This window comes from Myotis brandtii, unplaced genomic scaffold (genome assembly GCF_000412655.1).
Source record: "Myotis brandtii unplaced genomic scaffold, ASM41265v1 scaffold612, whole genome shotgun sequence".
NCBI classification, from domain to species: Eukaryota; Metazoa; Chordata; class Mammalia; order Chiroptera; family Vespertilionidae; genus Myotis; species Myotis brandtii.
The window spans coordinates 3,266,808-3,277,817 of record NW_005370328.1 but is presented as its reverse complement, the minus strand read 5'-3'; positions in this window follow the sequence as shown (position 1 = coordinate 3,277,817).

Sequence of the window (11,010 nt, the reverse complement as noted above, 5' to 3'; positions counted from 1 at the left end):
GCAAGATCAAACAAAAGTGAGGCTAATGGATAAAGTACAGCATAGGAGGTCAAAATGATTTACACTGAGATTTGCAAGGCAGACTCAAGGCTTTCATACCTTTACAGTTTATCTAATCTGTTTCTTAACTTTCTCTTCTCATCTCAAGATGACAGAAATGTTCTCTTTGAAGGAAACAAATTCCTTGCCGTGATTTAGACCTATCATTGGCAAATGCTGTAATAGTTACTCACTTCAACATCATTTAACTGGAGAATAGTGATTTAAATTCTCTATGAATATTTTGGAAGGATATTTCTCATGCAATGTACTATTATAAAAAGAACATTAGAATGTTGTTTTTGGAATCAAACAAAACCTGCATTGAGTTCCAGTAATCACAATTTATAGATATATGATACTAGGAAATAGAATTTCTTGAAACAGAATTCTAACTTAAATGGAGAGCCTTTTACCAATATAGGAACATTGTAAATGTTTTATACAGATATTATATATCTACTAGAGGCCTGGTGCACAAATTCGTGCATCAGTGGGGTCCCTTGGCCTGGCCAGCGGGATCGGGCCGAAACCAGCTCTCCAACATCCCCCGAGGGATTTTGAGAGGGCGCAGCCCAGTCCGAAGGACCCCAACAGTGCACAATTGGAGCCAGTTATGGACACAGGAGGTTGGTGGGCCATGGGAGGGCTCCAGGGCATGTCGGCCCATCTCACTCAGTCCTGATCGGTTGGACCCCAGCAGCGAGCTAACCTACCTGTTGGAGTGTCTGCCCCCTGGTGGTCAGTGCACATCATAGTGACTAGTCCATTGGTCGACTGTCTGCCCCCTGGTGGTCAGTGCACATCATAGTGAGCAGTTGAGTGGCCTTAGCATATCATTAGCATATTATGCTTTGACTGGTTGAATTGATGACTGGACACTTAGCATATCAGGCTTTTATTATATAGGATATAGAATATATCACCAATATAAAATACAAGTCATGACTGACTGATATTTCTACAAATTAAAATATGAGGAAGGAGAAGAATGAAAAATTGTTATTAACTATATATTATGCTTCACAATATGGTTTGGTGAACTTTTGTCTGTGAATATATTAAGTTTTGTATAGTAAACATAGTACACTTTGTGGACCCCAAGATTCTTGACTGTGAGAGCAACCATGGACGATGCATAAATCATTGCAGATACCTGTGATCCAAAAGGCTTTCTGTATAAAACAGAAAGGGCAGCTGGATTTGGTCCATGGGCTACAACTTTCAGAACAGGGACCTCCCCATTAAGCAGATTATTTCCTTTCCTATTATATTTTTACAACATGTGTTTTCTTATTGCACATAATACTTAAAATAAAAACACACTAAAGCTTCGAGAAGGTGATTCCTAAAACCAAATTAGGTCATGCCATAATAACTTCTTTATCATCAACTTGTCAAGTACCAGTCAGTTGGATCTAAATGCCATAAACAGCAGGAGTTTTAGGTTTTTCACAGATCTGAGCCAGGGGTATTATAATTACCTATAGATGAGGTCATTGAGATAGTACCAATCCTTCCCAAGATTCACATATCACACCCATAAAAAATACATTCATTAAAGGATATGTGGGCGCCTTTGTCACCTACAAATGTGTTCAGTGCTGGCACAGCTGAAAATGGAACAGGAAGCTTGTAGAGAATTTGAAGCGAATAGAAAACCATCTTGGAGTTCTTTAGGTGACTGACGGGTCAGGCACCAGTGTAGCCCCAGCAGACGCCATAGCCGTCACTTGAACAACAAGCTCTCTTTAGATGCCTGTAATCTTCAGGTTAGCGCTGACATTAAACTTCTCCATCCTGGTCATGTTTTATTCCCTTTACACCAACACGACTCTCCCTCTCTGACAGAGATCTGCCTCTCAAGGGCTCCCCAAGTCACTTGTCACTTAGCAGAGTCCGGGACTGTGCTGGCTGAAAGTCATGTGCCATTTTCAGGAGCTCTTTATTCACGACCAGTGTGCATCCCCAGAGACAAATCGTCATACCTCATACCTGCTTTCAAAAAAAAATAAAAAAGCTAATAGCTTTTACAACCATTGCAAAAGCAAGTCATTTAGGAGAGAACAAGCTATCTGATTGTTTCGGCCAATTTAAATGTAATTGAAATGACTTTGTGTGGAGCTCGGGCTGAATATGCTGTGGAAGATGAAGGGTTCTGGCACTAAGGATGGGGTTCCTTTGAAGACATTCCAACTTGCCCTCGATTTTCTTCATCCATTAAATCTTGATGTTCTTTTTTTGCCTTGAAACCTATGATCCCGTGACTCTTCATGCTACATGGTTTCCCTTATTTTCTTTATTTTATTAAAATAACTTTACACTGGGTATTACCAAGAAAAAGACATATAACTATAATACAACCAGTGTATTACCTATACTAGAGGCCCAGTGCACGAATTCATGCACCAGTGGGGTCCCTCAGCCTGGCTTGGGGGATCAGGCCGAAACCAGCTCTCCAACATCCCCTGAGGGGTCCCGGATTGCGAGAGGGCGCAGGTCGAGGGACCCCCCTGTAGTACATGATTGGGGCAAGGGAGGGACGCAGGAGGGCTCCAGGGTGTGTCCAGCCCATCTCGCTCAGTCCTGATCGGCCAGACCCCAGCAGCAAGCTAACCTACCGGTTGGAGTGTCTGCCCCCTAGTGATCAGTGCACATCACAGCGAGTGGTTGAGCGGCCTTAGCATATAATTAGTATATTACACTTTGATTGGTTGAACAGCCAACCAGATGACCGGACACTTAGCATATTAGACTTTTATTATATAGGATATGTTTTGCAATATAAAACCATTCCAGGTGTTTAGTAGTCATAAAAATGTTTATTTGGGAGGTACCTATCTAAATAAGAGGATAAAAAAAAAACTTCCTTAATCTCCCCAAATATATTTACTGTCTTTTCTTCAATCTGAGAATCATGACTTACATTTTGGAAAGTTCCAAAAAAGCAAGAATCACATAAATTTTACCTGAGGAGGGGAGTAAAGACCAATTGTTTTTGTTTTAATTTGTTTCAAAACACTGAAATAATTAGTTTACTTGATCATCTTAATTGTCATTTGGAATAGCTCAGAGTCTTAGAGGGAGCATGCATTTGGTGAAGATGATAACATGAACATTTACAACAATAAGGACAAGGACTCATTGAACTATGTCTCAGAAATTTTGGCAAGTGCTTTATATGCGTAAGTCTAGTTTAATGCTCTCAGCAATCCTGTTACCCCACCTTGCTGCTCAGAAAACTAAGCCCACCAAAGGAGAAGTGGCTTATCCAAGATTTCACAAGAGAATTGCAGAACCCAAATCCAAACTCAGCTGTCACAATTATTGCTCTTGCTCTTTTTAAAATATGTATATTTTTACTGATTTCAGAGAGGAAGGGAGAGGGACAGAGAGATAGAAACATCAATGATGAGAGGGAATCATTAATTGGCTTTCTCTCGCCCCCCCCCCCACACACACACACACACTGGGGATTGAGTCCGCAACCCGGGCATGTGCCCCTGACTGGAATCAAACCCGGGACCCTTCAGTCTGAAGGCTGATGCTCTGTCCACTGAGCCAAACCTGTTAGGGCTATTGCCCTTGCTCTTAAGAATTACATTTTATCTTAAAATTTAAAATTATGTCTATTTTATTCCTAGTAAAAGAACAGTAGTACAGTTCTGTGTTAGAATAAAGACACACATTTAAGCTCCTGCTTTATCTCCTAGTGAAATTGATTTCTGGGCAGTACAGCAATCAGTTTGGTCTAGACGAGAGAAACATTATTTCCCCCTTGTAATTCATGCTTATTATCATGTCTGCTGTCAATATGGTGATTGCAAAATATCCTGATATTGAAATACCCTTTACTAAGAAATAATATTGTTTGTTAGAGTTAAAATGTCACAATTTCATTTTAATTAAAATGATTTTAATCCTTGTTTACAGTAAGAATCTAGGTGAATGGATTACTCTTCAAACTATTCCTTTGATATAAATATGAACCGTTCATTTCTAATTATATAAAATTTGCTTTTATTATTTATGAAGGTTTATTTACATACAAATTTTTACTTCATTTTCAATTGCGCATATTTTAAATCTCAACCATCCAAAGAATTATCACGTAGCCAAAGAAGTACTACCTTTTAGAATAAACCACAAAAAAGTAAAATTTAGCAGATCACATTATCTGCAGGTGACATTAAGATGAAACATTCATTTAAAAGTAATTTAATATTATCAAATACCAGTAACTATTAGCTTTGAATGAGCTACAATAACCAGTAGAAAATCAATTTCAAAGTGACAGATGTGGGGTTTTTTCTTAATTGGCAAACTTTCGTATGACACATTAGTGATAATTTGGAGAGCTAGTAAGAAAGAGGAAAAAAGGTAGAAATGGGATGGCTCAAAGCAAGTTTGAGACCCGAAAGCTTTCCAACATCGTAAAACTTTTAGAATTTTAGTAAGAAATAAGTGGTCTTCCGTAAGAATGAAGAAGAAACTGTTTCCATATTATCTCTTTTTTCCTAAGCACATTTCACTGAACTGCTTTTATTTTTGCTGATTTTTTTTCCTTTCCCCAAGAATCACCGTAATCCCCTAATCCTTTCCTCGGATAGCAATTTAGAAAGGGCTTTGGTTTCATCTTTTCCTCATGGCAGACCTTCCGGAAGTGTTGCTTGTTCTTATATTTTAAATCCATTTCTATTTTAAGTTATTTTTTCCCCTCCTCCTGGTCACATTTCAATGTCATGTTTTAGACCAACATCTTTGGCTTTCCCCCTCTTAACCTGCAAATGTAATGAGTATTCAAAATCAAACAGGTTTTGATGTATTAGGGAACCAAAAATAAGAGCTTTATTTATACCTGTTTTGGTTTTTTGAGTATATTTTTATTGATTTCAGAGACGAAGCGATAGGGAGAGAGATAAAAACATCAATGATGAATGTTGAGAGCAAATCATTGATTGGCTACCTCAAGCACGCCCCCTACTGGGGATCGAGCCCACAACCCGGGCATGTGCCCTGCCAGGGAATCGAACCATGACCTCCAGGTTCATAGGTAAACGCTCCACCCCTGCGCAACACCAGCTGGACTCCACCAGTTTTAATAAATATAAAAATCCACACATTGTCTCTGTTGTGTGGATATTGGGGAGAAGTATGTGCGTGCATGGGTGTCCTATGAGCATGATTTTTACAAAATTAATGCATTTAGTGAGTCACTCAATCACAGATTCATTCATTTACAAATGGTCACTGTGAGGAATTATATTAGACACAGGTTCCCAAATCCCAAATAAGTGTCATTTTAAAGTTTTAACATTGTACTGTTTTTCCAGTCAAGCAACAAAAGTGTGTTCCTTTACTGTCCTGTCTCTAACAGGAAACTGACGTTGAATGATGAGGGTTAAACATTGGCCATCAGCATGGCCAACGTATGCGTTACCACTTTTATTCTTGGAAAGCATCATAGATACTTGGGCCTGGTGAGTTAAAAACGAAGCCTTTCTCTCTCATAAAATGCCATGAGAATGTACTCATAGGCGAGAATAACTGAACGATTTTAAAAAATCAACATTTTCTTAATGTACTTTTCTGTATTAGAAAGCTGGTAAATAAATGGTCTGTGCACCTGCTACAAGTAATTTACAATCACCCATTGCTTGAAACTCTGCAATATGCTTCATAAACCGAAAAGCAAAGCTTGCTGTCAAAAGAGAACACAAAATAAAATGCAAGTTTTCACTTTTTTTTTGAGCAGCCAGATGGCTTAGAATTATTTTTCTGCAATTCAATAGAAAAGAAATGGAACAGAGTCAAGTTTACCACTTCAAGTTTATATCATGTTTTTTTTAACGATTTTTAAACAATGATGGGGAATGTATAAAATTATTAAATCCACACATCACATAGAAGATTGTGTAAGCGATATATAGCATTTAAACTATGTTATTACCAAAAGCCTTATAAAGGCTTTGTTTGAATGTACTTACGTCAGCTATAAATAGACTGACAACATATTTTTACAAACTGCGTGTATGGAGAAGGCCAAATGTTCAATCGCTCAAATATAGGCATTCTAATGTAAAACCTGAAAATCCATGACTAAGCGAATGGCGTTTTTAAAGGCATGATTGTGTGGTGGAGGCAAAAAGCGTGACTGGGCGATTGGCATCTCATTTATTCTTATTCCACTTTCTTTTTCTGTTGAGCGGTGGCAAGAACAGTGGCTACATCATAGGGTTTGCTTGGGGATTGCAAGTGGCTGCACCATTTTTCATTCCCACCAGCAATGAATAAGAGTTCCTGTTGCTCCACAGCCTCACCAGCATTTGGCGTTGTCAGTGTTCGGATTTTGGTCATCTGATAGGTGTGCAGTACTATCAGGTTGTTTTAATATCCATTTCCCTAATGACATGTGGTGCGGAGCTTCATTTCATATGCTATTTGCCATCTGTATTATCTTCTTGGTGAGGTGTCCATTAAGGCCTTTGTCCATTGTTTTAGTTGGATTGTTTGCTTTCTTATAATTGAGTTGTAGGAGTTGTCTATTTTGGATTATAGTCTTTTATCGGATATGTTTTTTTGCAAATATTTTCTGCCCATCTGATGGTCAAGCAAAGTTACTTGAAATGAATATATCTACATTCTCTCCCTCCAGTTTTTTACCTATAATACCTTTCCAAAGCCAAGCGATTTTTCTTATTCTGGTTTTATGTTTAGATGCTTTGCTTTGAAATACTGTGGTTGACAAATTAATCACATAATTGAGAAATAATGTTTTGTGAGAAACTTTAAAATGTTAGTTTAATCATAACATTCTCTGTCAGGTCTAACGTTTGATCACTCTGTTATTTTTCATAGACGCTGGGGTCTTAACTCAGAGAGAAAATGTTGTCATTGCATTTTTTGTGTGTCAAAAAAGTGCCAGGTGAGAAGTTTTTCCTGACAAATTGGGTTCTCTGTTTCCCTGATTCCATGCATCATGCTATTTTTCTCACCCCTGCTGACATAGTCTGTGATGGATACACTATTTTTTTTATTGTGCCTTTTCCTCTTGTTCTCTTCTTCCTTAACACCTTTATGACAGTTTTCCGAGCCAATGACTCATGAAACTAAAGTGTCTACTTCTGACCTAACATATGACCCGCCTCTTGTTGTCTGGCCAATTTAGTATTCATCTCTTACAAAATCCTCATGAAGTTTAGCACACTTGAATAATATGTGTTTTGGTTCTCTGTTGGCGTACCTTCATCCTTACTGTCAGTCTGCAATGTAATTTGTTCATAAGCGTATTTGTTTTCAATATATTGGCCTACTTGCGATATAAGAGGTAATTCTACCTCCACCCCTAACCCCCCCATCAAGAGATAAATAAATAACATTCAGAATAAAATGACATATTTAGTTCAGAGTTACTCCATGTTCCACACTGTTTCATTCTCCAGTCAGTTTAGTATTTGTTTCGGACAATAGCACTGGTAAGCAGTTAGCACAAGAGAATGTTATGTGCCTGATATAATATCAAGCTCAGAATAACAGGGCACATTCTAAACTGTCTTAAATTTTAAAGAACTTGTTAGGTTTCAATTAGCCATTAATAAATACCACTTATATGTTTAAACATATCTATTTGTCCACTCTATTATATGTACTCATATAATTTTATATATTTTTTATTTCCACAACACATTTGTATTTTGTTTTTTAACTTGGTAAGTACTCTTCTTTAAATTTAGTATTTTTTCTGTAACATTATGAGTTAGTAACATCATAATGGTATAAAAACAAGCATTTAATCACACTCAGGAAATCCATAAGTCACTTAGAAAGAACTGAATGGCTCCTGGCCAGCATTGCTCAGTGGTTGAGCATCAACCTATGAACCAGGAAGTCACGGTTCGATTCCTGGTCAGGGCATATGCCCGGGTTGGAGGCTTGAATCCCAGTAGGGGGCATGCAGGAGGCAGCCAATCAATGATTCTTATCATTGATGTTTTTATCTCTCTTTCCCTCTCCCTCTCCTTCCCCCTTCCTCTCTGAAATAAATAAAAATATATTTTAAAAAATAATTGAATGGCTGAGGGCTGAGACCCTTAAGACTGGAGGATCCAGTCTACAAACAGATCTTTCAAAAAATAAATGAGAAAAAAGTCTTTCAATGAAATGTCTGCCGAATGCGCTGGTAAGGCTGCAGAACTGCCTCGGCTGGGACACCAGGCTGAAGGGCACATGCTCATTGTTAAAGAGAAACAGATCTGGGTGTGATCTGCGTATCTGACATATCTGAAAGCTAGGTCCATAGGCCTATTTCTTTTCAGATGAGGAAAATGGTACCCAGAGAGTTCACAAAACTTGTCTAAGACTATAGAACAAGCGAGGTCAACAGCCTCAAACTCTGGTATAATTCAGCTCCAAAGCCTATCAGAGAAAAAACAGATTCAGGGGAAAAACTGATCACAAAATTTCTGAAACAAATTGTCAGAAATCACACAGATAGCATCACAACCCAGTATTGCACTCACTCCATGACAGAGACACCCTGTTCGAGACAAAACAAAGCAAGCACGCCTGTAAGGCACTGTTAGAGTCATTTCTAGGTTCCAGTCTCCCATGGACCATAAGAATTTCTTAGTTCTGCCTCATGTATGGCTTGCTCCATAGCGCTCAAGGTCCAGACTGATTGCATAATGTCTACTTCTAACAAAGTACATCACAATCGTTTACAGCCACTAACTGCCAGAGAGGCAGCAGGTCCATTATCAACTTCTTTCTTCTGGATAGATGATAAAATATGGATGGCCAAAGGTTCAATATGACATTTGTATTTCTACTTCCAAAAGTGACGCTCCCTAGGAGGGTCGCTCCCTGCCGCATACCTGCCACACTCTTTACTTCAGCATGAATCTACTGTGCCACATTCATCCTGGAATATCTAACTAGAAATATTAACATCTGCCCATCTGATTAAAGCTCAATGTTGAGAAGAAAAAGGTCTGCAGGCTGCACAAAAAGTAGTTTGGTTTTCTGTTCAAGTGGAAGTTTTAACTGGTTTTGGCAAACTTGACTAGGGATTTTGGTCCCTAGGTAGACATTTTAGGTGATTTTCTCTGACTTAAATTTATATATATAAAGGGTAATATGCTAATTAGACTGGATGTCATTCCGGACATCCTTCCTGATGAAGCCGGGGTCGGAGGGAAGCCAGTACTAGTCCTGGGTGCCTGCCGGTGGCCGGAGGAGAAAAGCCTGGGTCCCGGGTGCCAGAGGGAAGCCGACGCTGGCAGCCTGGGGGAAGGAAGGCCTACTCTTGCACAAATTTTCATGCATCGGGCCTCTAGTATATATATTACTAGCATACTTATTTCACAAATCAAATAATTATATTAATATACTGGAACTGGAATCAAATAATAATGTAGCATAATCATTGAAGCTACATCAAAGAACAACTTTAGCCATTTTTAGGACCATTTGGCAGAACAAAGAAAGATATATACATCAATCAGCAGCCAATGACTCCTTTATGGATAGAAATTGTAATTTAAGAAACACTTCAAAGTGATCAATAGATTGCAAGTAATCTAAAATAATTCTAATTTTCTAAAATCTATTAGCCAAGAGAGATATCATTTAAGAGATAAGGGTGAAGATGAAATTGAATTTTGAAAATCGCCTTCCTTCGCGTTCCCATTCATTACTCATTATAGATTTAGCCCTATTCCCGTCTCTCAAACCTGTGACACCTCACGGATGACATACAACCTGGGTGAGTGACATTTAAATACTATTTCAATATTGAACTCATTTTTCTTGACTCTTTTTTACCTCAAGAAAAGACTGCTTTGTTATCTGGTACATTATGTAAGCGTTTAAAGATATTGTCCATTTGGATTTTATGACTTACAGTTTAGCTCTCAATTATCATGTCCCATTATTTTTACTTCTTGTGTTCCTTTCGGTTCATCACAGTAGAATGCCTGGGAGATCATTCTGGCAAAATTAAAAGTCCTCAATATGAGAATACCCTGCCATTTTTTAATGAATTAATTGATCACTCAATTAATTAATTTTGTTTAATCCTTGTGAATCTATCCTCTAAATACCTGTGAAACATGCCTAGAGGACTTTGAAAATGTTAATATTCAAAATATACACTATTCTCCTACTATAAACAATATAACATAGTCTATACTGGTAACAAACTTAAAAATGAATGAGAATGGTAAGTTATGAAAAAAAGTAAATTTAACATTTTGTTCTACTCTATAGAGGTTATTCCTTCAAAGATTCTTATAGAATCTACATAATTGACACTGAATTCATAAGAATTTAAAAAATAGTATTATAATCACATCTTACAAATTTAGTTTCTAAAACATATTAATATGTAAAAATTATTTTATATCACAGAATTCCAAATGATTAATATTAAGTCTGTTTAAAATCAGATACATTAAAGAAATGATATGAAATAAGTCAGTGAGAAAAAGTTTATTAATAACTTCAAATGACTAGACATAATGCAACAAATTGAGTCATAAATATTAAGAAGGAAATCTTAACCATTTGGGATACACAGTTGCAATGTTTTAATCAGATTTTTTAGCATAGAGAAAAGATGCTCAGTAGATGATTGGAGGCAAGCGTCATAAATATTTGTTGAGCAATTTAGTTCAATTTCTTCCTTAATACAGAAGAATGCAGACGAATGAAGAGGACTGGGAAATAAGAAAGAAATTGGGACATATAATACGAATAAAAGAATCATTTATTAGCACAGCTATCAGGAAAACTCATTGTAATATGGTTTGTTTGTTTCATGAGAGTCTCATTTCCTAAGCAGCTTATAGTTAGAAAGAGCATCATATATTTTTAAACAACAAAGTGTTTACTGTTGGAAATCAAATTGGAATATTTGTACTCTGCCTTAGGCAAATATTTTTGCTCTGCATTATACTGAAATAATAATAAAAG